This window comes from Argopecten irradians, chromosome 5 (assembly GCF_041381155.1).
Source record: "Argopecten irradians isolate NY chromosome 5, Ai_NY, whole genome shotgun sequence".
Classification (NCBI taxonomy): Eukaryota; Metazoa; Mollusca; class Bivalvia; order Pectinida; family Pectinidae; genus Argopecten; species Argopecten irradians.
In genome coordinates this window covers 7,505,641-7,518,921 of record NC_091138.1, presented here as the reverse complement: position 1 = coordinate 7,518,921, position 13,281 = coordinate 7,505,641, and positions in this window count along the sequence as shown.

Sequence of the window (13,281 nt, the reverse complement as noted above, 5' to 3'; positions counted from 1 at the left end):
TTACTCACTACGATCGAGCCTTACTCACTGGACGACGTGAGACCCTCTGATAAGGTGACTATATCAGCCCATATTACTCTCTGTCTATATTGTTCTATGCGAATTTAATCTATATGTGCCAAATCAGCCCATATTATCAAACTATATGCGCCGCTAATTACTCACTGACTTATCACTTAATATTCCGTCACTGACAAATAATATTATCCATGACGAAACCAATTTACTTTGTTTCATCATATCTATGGCACTGACTATGGACTCACTGACTAAGCCACGATTGTATTTATAATCAGCATGTATCCCTCACATGATAATATCAAAATATTAGTCACAGACTATATCAAACACTCATGACTATATCTTAAAACTCAGTGACTATTTCACCAATATTACTCACTGACTATATCAGCGTCAAGTTTATTACTCACTGCACAATATTACAGGCCTATATCATAGTTTACTCATGTGCTATATCAAATATTACTCACTGTAATCAGCCAAATTACAGCTATATATTACTCACTGACTATATCAGCCAAAAATGTTAATCAGCCATATTTACTCACTGACTATATCAAATAAAATTTTCTCAAATGACTATATCAGCAATGTTTATATTACTCACTGACTATATCAATTTTTTTGTCTCACGGATGACTAATATCTAGACCAATTTACTCACTGACTATATCACCCAATATTACTCACTTGACTATTCCTCAACTTACCACTACTTACTCACTGACTATATCAAAAAATATTCACTCACTGACTATATCATAATATTAAAATATAATATACTCACTGACTATATATAGCTTATTACTCACTGACTATATTAGCTGTATACTCATGCTTGTATGGAGCTATATTCACTCTGACTATATCAGAATATATTAATCACTGACTATATCAGCCAATATTACTCACTGACTATATCACCCAATATTACTCATTGACTATATCATTTACTCAATGACTATATCATCATCGGACTATATCAGCTATTACTATTCGCCTTACTCACTCTAATATCGCTCCAGTTTCGATCAGCCTACATGATTATTACAATGTAAGCTATATAATATTACCAATATTACTCATTTTCTCCAGCACTCCATATTACTCACTGACTATATCAGCTAAAAGCGATTACTATACTGTTATATATCATGCCAAAATATTACTCACTGACGGTATCAGCCAATAATATTACTCACTGACTATATCAGCCATATTACTCACTGACTATTATTAGTCTATTATCAAAATATATTTACTCACTCGATATCAGCCAAACATCACTGACTATATCAGTGAATAATATGTTTCATCCAATCTGACGATATATCTAAGCCAAATTATATTCACTCACATGACTGATAAATATTATCACTCAGCCAACAATATTACTCACTGACTTGATCAAATCACTGTATTATCAGACACTGACTACTCAAGTATCACGCCAAACGTTACTCACTGACTATATCAGCTAAAAAACGGTTACTCACTGACTATATCAGTTATTATTACTCACATAAGCCGATATCAGCCAAAATTACTCACTGACTATATCAGCCAATATTACTCACTGACTATATCAGCCAATATTACTCACTGACTATATCAGCCAATATTACTCACTGACTATATCAGCCAATATTACTCACTGACTATATCAGCCAATATTACTCACTGACTATATCAGCCAATATTACTCACTGACTATATCACCCAATATTACTCACTGACCTATATCAGCCCAAAAATATTACTCCACTGACTATTTCAGCCCATAATTTTACTCGACTGCATATATTAGCCAATATAATATTACTCAGCTGGACTATATCAGCTAATCATTACTACAATAAGCTAGTATCAGCCAAATATTTCTCAGACTGCCGAGTATCAGGCCTAAAAATATTACTCACTTACTATATCAGCCAAAAATATTCCTCACTGGACTATATCCATCATTATTTTCTCAACTGACCATTTCAGCAATAATATTACTTCACTGACTATATCAGCCCATATTACTCAATGACTATATTCAGCCAAAATATTACTCACTGACAATTTCAACAAAAAATCTTATTACTCACTTGACTATAACAAGAACTAAAAATATTACTACACGTGACTTTATCAGCTAATATTACTCACGGACCTATAGCAGCCTAATTCGTACTTCACTGTCTATATCAGCTTATAATAATTTCTCACTGTACTATATTACCCAATACTTCTCACTGACTATTAGCAGCTAATATTACTCACGTGCCTTTATCAGCCAGAAATATTACTCCACTGAACTAGATCACCTAATATTAACTCACTCATGATCTATATCACGCGCAATATTACTCACTTGTCTATATCACCCACATATTAACTCAACTGACCTATATCACCCAAAAATATTTACACACGGTCGAATATCAGCAATATTACTCATCTGACTATATCAGCCTACAATAAAATATTATTGCACTGTCTATATCACGCCAATTTTACTCACTGACTAGTATCAGCTTATATTACTCACTTACTCGTTATCTGCCAAAAATATTCTCCACTTACGGTAATCGAGTCAAAAAAATATCACGCACTGACTTATATCAGCCCCATATTACTCACTGACTTATAGTTTACCAAAAATATTATACTCACTGAACTATTTCACCGTAATATTACTCTCGGACTATATCAGGCCCAAAAATATATTCACTGACTTTATCTAAGCCAATATTACTTCACTGAGCTATATCATCAGCCCAAATTAATATTAACTCACGGACTATATCAGCTATTATTACTTCACGTGACTATATCAGCTAAATAATATCACTAACTGACATATATTCAGCCTAAAATATTACTCACTGACTATTTCACCGAATAATATTACTGCACTAACTCTATATAATCCCAAATATTACTCCACTGGACTTATAGCAGCCAAAAATTATTACTCACCTGACTATATCAGCTAATATTACTCACCTGACTATAGTCCAGCTTATACTGTAATAACCTGACTATATCAGCTCTATATTAGTCTCGAGACTAATTTCAGACCAAGATTACTCACTTGCCTATTTCAACCCATTATTACTCACGGTCCATATCATGCCTATTATTACTAACTGTACCATGATCTAGACTAAATTTTTACTCACTGTATTAGCATGCCAAAATATTATCTCACAGAACGAGTATCAGCCATTATTACTCCTACTAACGATTTCAGACTAATATTACTCACGGCCTTTATCAGCCTTTTATTACTCTACTGACTAAATACCCAAGATTGACGCAATGAATATATCAGCCAATTATTACTCAGGACTATGTATCAGCAATATTATCTCACTTACTATTTCCGCAAAAATATTACTCACCGACTATATCAGCCAATTACTACTCCCTGACTATAGCAACCAATATTACTCACTTACTGATATCTAGCCAATAATATTACTTCACTTACTATATCAGCCAAAAATATCCTAAATGACTTAAACCGCTTAATATTACTCAATGGACTATATCAGCCTAATTATTACTCACTAACTATATCACCCAATATTACTCACTGACGATTTTCACCCAATATTACACATCTCACTTTCTCAGCCAAATGACTCACTGACTATATCAGCTATTATTACTCACTGACTATATCAGCTAAAAAACTATCTACACAACTGACCTGATATCAGCTAATATTACTCACTGACTTTATCAGCCCAATATTACCTCACTAACTATATAACACCCTATATTACTCAATGACTATATCACCCAATATTACTCACTGACTATATCAGCCAAAAACTCAATATATCTGACTATACTCACTGACTATATCTGCCAATACTCACTCACTGACTAAAGCAGCCAATATTACTCACGATGACTATATCACAAGCCATATTACGCACTGTCCAATGTCAGCCAATATTACTCACTGACTATATCAGACAAATACTATCACTGACTATATCAGCCAAAAAAATATTCACTCTACTGGGACTATATCAGCCTAATATTACTACACTGATTATATCAGCCAATAATTATTACTCATGACTATATCAGCCCTTATATTTTACTCACCGTGGACTTATATCAGCTGCCAATATTACTCACTGGACTATATCACCCATTAATATTACTCACTTACTATATCAACCGAAAAGATATCACTAACTGAATATATCAGCTAAAAATATTACTCTCTGACTATATCATCAAGCTACATATTACTCACTAACTATATCAGCTATTATTACTCACTGACTATATCATGCCCTAACTATTACTCACTGACTAGTATCAGCCAAAAAATATTATCACTGACTATATCACCCAGATATTACTCACGGATACTATATCAGCTAATATTACTCACTGACTATATCAGCCAAATAATACTCACTGACTATATCACCCAATATTACTTCAACTGTCTATATCACCTAATGATTACTCACTGACTATATCAGCCAATTATTTACTCACTTGACTATATCAATCCATATATTACTCAGTGACTGTTTCAGATAATATTTAACTGACTATTATCAGCCCCATATTACTCACGTGACTTATATCAGCTCAAAATTACTCACTGACTATATCAGCCAATATTACTCAGCTGACCATATTCAGTTCAATATTACTCACCTGTCCATATCAGCCAATATTACTCCTCACTGATCTATATCAGACAATAATATTACTCACTGACTATATCAAGCCAAAAATATTACTCACTGACTATATCAGCCCAAATATTACAATCACTAACTATATATCAGCCAATATTACTCACTGACTATATCAGACCACCAAAAATCACTGATATTCACTCACATTACTCACGAATATCTCAGCCTAATATTGGGTGATCGGAGTGACTATATCAGCCAATTTACTACTGACCTTTATCAGCCAAAAATATTACTCACTGACTGATAAGCCAATTTTACTCACTGCACCTATATCAGCTTATATTACTCACTTGTACTATATCAGCCCACAAATATACTCACTTTAGACAGCCATAAAATATCAGCTGACTATATCAGCTTAATACATAATGTTGTATATAGCTAATATTACTCACTCACTGATCACCCAATATTAGTTTAGGGATTTTTATATTTTTTGCTACTCACTGACTATTATCAGCTCAAAAAATATTACTCACTGACATATCAGCCAATATTAACTCACTGACTATTTCAGCTAATATTTACTCACTTGACTATATCTCGCCAAAAAATAATATCACTCACTGACAGCTATATCAGCTTGACTATGCAGCTAATAATATCACTAACAATAGCACCCAATTATTACGCACGTGACTATATCAGCCAATTATTACTCCACTGACTGATATCAGCAAATTTATCACTGACTATAACTTATATTACTCATATACAGCCAAGAATTACTCACGGGGACTATATCAGCCAATATTACTCACTGACTATATCACCCTATATTACTCACCTGAGCTAATATCTCAGCCTATATCAACAAATATTACTCACTGACTATATCAGCCAATAATTACTCACTGGTACTATATCTAGCCATTATAATTAACTATTACATGCCAATATCAGCTAACATTACTACTCACTGACTATATCAGCCCAAAATAGTTACTCACTGGACTATATCAACCAATATGTACTCACTGACGTATATCAGCCCATTAATACTCACTGGCCTATATCAGCCAAAAAATATTACTGTCTGTCTATATCAGCCAACTATATCAGCCTATTACTCACTGACTATATCAGCCCAAAAATATTACTCACTGACCATATCAGCTAATATTCCTCACTGACTATATCAATCCAATATTTATACTCACTGGACTATATCACCCAATATTTACGCCTACTAAGCTATATTACAGGACTAATATTTACTCACTGACAGCCTTTAATCGACTCACTAATATCAGCCAATACTCACTGACTTATATCATTATTACTACTGATATTACTCACTGACTATATTCAGCCTCAAGACTATATCATCCAAATTACTCACTGACTATATCAGCTAAATAGTACTCACTGACTATATCAGCCAATATTACTCATGACTATATCATAGCCCAATATTATACACACTGACTATATTCAGCCAAGATATTACTCACTATCTGCACAATATCTCACTGACTATATCAGCCAAATATTACTCACTGACTATCATCAGCCAATTATTATTTATCAGGCTTAACAGCCAAAAATATAACGTCTCTTACTATATCAGCCATAATATTACTCACAAGGTGACTATATCAGCCAATATTACTCACTGACCTATCAGCCATTATTACTCACTGACTATATCTCACCCTAATTACTCACTGACTATATTCAGCCAAGATTACTCACTGACTTGTATCAGCCAAAAATTATTACTCACTGACTATATCAGCCAAAAATATTACTCACTGACTATATCAGCCAATATTACTCACTGGGACTATTTCAGCTAAATATTATCCTCACAGGACTATATTAGCGCTCAAAAATATTACTCAACTGACAATGATCAGCCAACAAAATATTACTCACTGACTATATATCTCAGCTAATATATTACTCACTATTACTATATCCAGGACTGCCTGTCTATATCACCAATATTACTCACTGACTATATTCAGCCAATATTACTCACTGTCTGACACCCAATATTACTCTACTTGACCTATATCAGCCAATATGACTATTGACTCAATATTTCTGACTATATCAGCTAATATTACTCACTGACTATATCAGCCAAAAAAATATGACTAAATCACACTTTACTCGACTGACTATAATCCATCTATATCATATTACTCACTGACTATTATCAGTCAACTCAATACTATATCACTATGACTACTATATCAATAATATTACTTCACTGACTATATCAGCCAATATTACTCACCCAATTTTACTACTGACTATATCAATGCCAGAAAATATTACTCACTGACCTTATATCAGCCAATATTACCTCACTGACTATATCAGCCCAATGTTTACTCATATATCAGCCATACTCACTGACTATATCAGCCAATATTACTCACTGACTATATCAGCCATTAATACTATTATCAGCTCACTGACTATATCAGCTAAATTATTACTCACTGACTATATCAGCTAAATATTACTCACTGACTATATCAGCCCAATATTACTTCACTGACTATATCTCAGCCCTAAAATTACTCACTGACTATATCAGCCAATATTACTCACTGAACTATATCACCTGAATTCATATTACTCACTGACTATATCTCAAATATATTACAATATTATACTCACTTGACTATATCAGCCAATATTACTCACTGACTATAATCAGCCAATATTACTCACTGACTATATCAGCCAATATTACTCACTGACTATATCAGCCAATATTACTCACTGACTATATCTCCCCATATTACTCCACTGACTATATCATCCAATAATTACTCACTGACTATATCAGCCGAATATTACTCACTGACACTATATTCAGCCAATATTACTCACTGACTATATCAGCCAATATTACTCACTGACTATATCAGCCAATATTACTCACTGACTATATCAGCCAATATTACTCACTGACTATATCACCCAATATTACTCACTGACTATATCAGCCAATATTACTCACTGACTATATCAGCCAATATTACTCACTGACTATATCAGCCAATATTACTCACTGACTATATCAGCCAATATTACTCACTGACTATATCAGCCAATATTACCTCACTGACTATATCAGCCCAATCTAATTACTCACTGACTATCACCCGCCAATATTAACTCACTGACTATATCAGCCAAATTCTCACATATTACTCACTGACTATATCAGCCAATATTAATCAGCCCATAATATCACTGACTATCATCAGCCAATATTACTCACTGACTATATCAGCCAAAAATATTACTCACTGACTATATCAGCCAATATTACTCACTGACTATATCAGCCAATATTACTCACTGACTATATCAGCCAATATTACTCACTGACTATATCAGCCAAAAATATTACTCACTGACTATATCAGCCAAAAATATTACTCACTGACTATATCAGCCAAAAATATTACTCACTGACTATATCAGCCAAAAATATTACTCACTGACTATATCAGCTAATATTACTCACTGACTATATCAGCCAAAAATATTACTCACTGACTATATCAGCCAAAAATATTACTCACTGACTATATCAGCCAAAAATATTACTCACTGACTATATCAGCCAATATTACTCACTGACTATATCAGCCAATATTACTCACTGGTCTATATCAATGCCAATCAGCTAATATTACTCACTGACTATATCAGCCAAGCTAAATATTTACTCACTGACTAATATTATTTACAGCCAATATTATTACTCACTGACTATATCAGCCAAAATTATTACTCACTGACTATATCAGCCAAAAATATTACTCACTGACTATATCAGCCAATATTACTCACTGACTATATCAGCCAATATTACTCACTGACTATATCAGCCAATATTAGTACTCACTGACTATATCAGCCAAATATTACTCACTGACCTATATCAGCCCATTATTATTACTGTCACTGACCTATATTCAGACCAAAAATATTACTCACTGACTATATCAGCCTATAAACACATATTACTCACTGACTATATCAGCCAATATTACTCACTGACTATATATCAGCCAAAAATATTATTCTCACTGACATAATATCACATGACAATAAACCTATATTACCACTGACTATATTCAGCCAAAATTTAACTCATCTGACTATATCACTCCCAATATCAGCCATATTACTCACTGACTATATCAGCCAAAATATTACTACTCACTGACCTATATCTCACTGCCTATTCATATTTACTCACTGACTATATCAGCCCATATCAGCCAACTATTATTACTCACTGACTATATCAGCCAAAAAATAATATTACTCATACTGGCTCATATCAGCCAAAATTACTCACTGACTATATCTCAGGACCAATTATTACTCACTGACCATATCAGCCAATATATTTCATGACTCACTTTACTATATCATATCATACCAATATTACTCACTGACTACTATCACGCCAATATTACTCTATGACACTGACCATATCATCCTAATATATTTACTCACTGACATATATCAGCCAATATTCACTCATTTACTCACTGACTATATCAGCTAATAGTACTCACTGACTATATCAGCTAAATTATTACTCACTACACTATATTACTCAGCCAAAAATATTACTCACTGACTATATCACACCAATATTACTCAACTGGACTTATATCAGCCAATATTTGACTCACTGACTATATCAGCCTCACTGCCTAATATTACTCACTGACTATATTCACCCATATCATTATTACTCACTGACTATATCAGCCAATAAATATTATTACTCACTGGGACTATATCACTATATCAATATTACTCACTGACTATATCAGCCACAATATTACTCACTGACTATATCAGCCAATTATTAACTCGATATCAGCCATCACTGACTATATCAGCCAACTATTACTCACTGACTATATCAGCTAATATCTCACTCACTGATCAGCAATATCAAATATTACTCACTGACTATATCAGCCATTATTACTCATAACTACTCACTGACTATATCAGTCTTTTATCCCAATAATATTACTCACTGACTATATCACCCAATAATCACTGTTACTCACTCACTGACTCATATGACATATCAGCCAAAAATATTACTCACTGACTGATATCAGCCAATTAATATTACTCACTGGGACAATATCAGCCATCTGGCAAATATTCTCACTTATGACTATATTACATCCAATAACCCAATATTACTCCACTGACTATATCAGCCAATATTACTCACTGACTATATCAGCCATCAAATATTACTCACTGTCTATATCACTCACTGGACCAATATTCACTTTCGACTCACTGACTAAATATTTCAGCCTATATCAAAAATATTACTCACTGACTATATCAGCAATCTCAATATATTACTCACTGACTATAATCAGCCATATCTAGCTAATATTACTCACTGACTATATCAGCCAATATTACTCACTGACTATATCAGCTTTATTACTCAATGATATATCACCCCAATATATCAGTCCAATAATTACTCACTATATCAGCCAATCTATATCAGCCAAATTACTCACTGTCTAATTATATTACTCACTGTCTATAATCACTATATCAGCCTATAATATTACTCACTGACTATATATCAGCCAATATTTACTCACTGACTATATCATTATTACTCAATATATTACTCACTGACTACATTCTGTCTATATCAGCCAAAATATTACTCCCTGACTGTCTATATCAGCCTGTCTATTATCTCACTAACTGACTATATCAGCCAAAAAATATTACTCACTGACTATATCACCCAATTTTACTCACTAACTATTAGCCTCACTCCACTGACTATTATCAGCTATATCAATATTACTCACTGACTATATTACAGCCAAAAATATTACTCACTGACTATATCAGCCAAAAATATTACTTACTCACTGACTATATCAGCCAATATTACTCCTCGGACTATAGCAGTCAATAATATTACTCACTGACTATATCAGCCAAAATATATTACTACTGACTACATCAGCCAAAAATACTCACTGACTATATCAGCCAATATTACTCACTGACTATATCAGCTACAAAAATATTACTCACTGACTATATCAGCCAAGTATATATTACTCATGACTCTATCAGCCAATAATACTACTGGACTATATCAGCCAAAAAATATTACTCACTGACTATATCACCCAAATTCTCCATATTACTCACTGACTATATCAGCCAAAAATATTACTCACTGACTATATCAGCCAATATTACTCACTGACTATATCAGCCAAAATATATTACTCACTGACTATATCAGCCAAAAATATTACTCATTGACTATATTCAGCCAATAAATTACTCACTGACTATATCAGCCAAAAATATTACTCACTGACTATATCAGCCAATATTATGACTCACTGACTATATCAGCTAAAAAATATTACTCACTGACTATATCAGCCAATATTCATTGACTACTCACTGACTATATCAGCCAATATTACTCACTGACTATATCAGCCAAAAATATTACTCACTGACTATATCAGCCAAAAATATTATCACTCATATCAGCCAATGACTCATGACTATATCAGCCAATATTACTCACTGACTATATCAGCCCAATATTACTCACTGACTATATCAGCCAATATTACTCACTGGACTATATCAGCCAATATTACTCACTGACTATATCAGCCAATATTACTCACTGACTATATCAGCCAATTATACTAACTGACTTTATCAGCCAAAATATACTCACTGACTATATCAGCCATAAAATATTACTCACTGACTATATCAGCCAATAATATTACTCACTGACTATATCAGCCAACAATATTACTCACTGTCTATATCAGCCAATATTACTCACTGTCTATATCAGCCAATATTACTCACTGTCTATATCAGCCAATATTATTTATTATTACTCACTGACTATATCAACCAATATAACTATTCTACTCACTGACTATATCAGCCTAATAATATTACTCACTGACTATATCAGCCAAAAATATTACTCACTGACTATATCAGCCAATATTACTCACTGACTATATCACCCAATATTACTCACTGACTATATCACCCAATATTACTCACTGACTATATCAGCCAATATTACTCACTGTCTATATCAGCCAATATTACTCACTGACTATATCAGCCAATATTACTCACTGACTATATCAGCATTATTACTCACTGACTAGATCGCTAATATTACTCACTGACTATATCAGCCAAAAATTATTCACTCAGACTATATCACCCATATTACTCAGCTGACTATATCAGCCAATATTACTCACTGACTATATCAGCCAATATTACTCACTGACTATATCACCCAATATTATTACTCACTGACTATATCAGCCAAAAATATTACTCACTGACTTTCAGCCATCATTACTCATTGAATATCAGCTAATATACTCACTGACTATATCAGCCAAAAATATTACTCACTGACTATATCCCCCAATATTACTCACTGACTATATCACCCAAAATATTACTCACTGACTGTATCAGCCAAAAAATATTACTCACTGTCTATATCCAGCCAATATTATTTCTCACTGACTATATCAGCCAATATTACTCCACTCACTTACTCACCGACTATATCAGCCAATTTGTTTTTAATTTTTTAATTTTCAAACATTTTACACAGTAAATAAAAATGGACACCAACACACAAACACTTGCATTCGCACTCACTCACAATACTCAAAATATCAAGTTGTACGTTATGTTACATCAGATATAAAACATTACATAACATGCCATGGTGTTACCCTGCATAATATGCATGTATGTATACTAACATGATACGATACACATACATGCATGCAAGCATACATGCATACAAACATACTCTAACAACACATGTGTACACAAACATACACATATACATATGCACATATGTACATATACATGCATACATACATTCCTGCATGTCTTCAAGCATAATACTACAGCAATGTATACATAATACAAAACATATACTTACATAATGTAGCACAACAGAATATGTATAGCACCATAACATATATACATTTACACATATAGATATATCAATAAAAACATATATTAGCAAACCGCATGCACTCACTCTCTCTCTCTCTCTTTCTTTTCTCTCTCTCTCTCTCTCTCTCTCTCTCTCACACACACACACACACACACACACACACACACACACACACACACACACACACACACACACACATATACATACATACAGACAGACAGACAGACATACTAAAGAAGAAAGATAAGAAGGAAGAAGGGGGAGGAGGAGGTACCGTTACACATACACGTACATTTCAGTTAAAAGATATTATTATAAATAAAAAAATTGTTCTGAAAAATCGTTGTGCTGATCAGTTTTATAAACCCCAACAAAAGATAAAAAAGAAAATTAAAGTAAGTTAGCAGTAGTAAAAGACTAGGGTAAAGGTATATACTCAAAGGTCCAATAAAGGTGTCCATTTCCTGCAGCCTATTTCAAATTGCCTTTTAA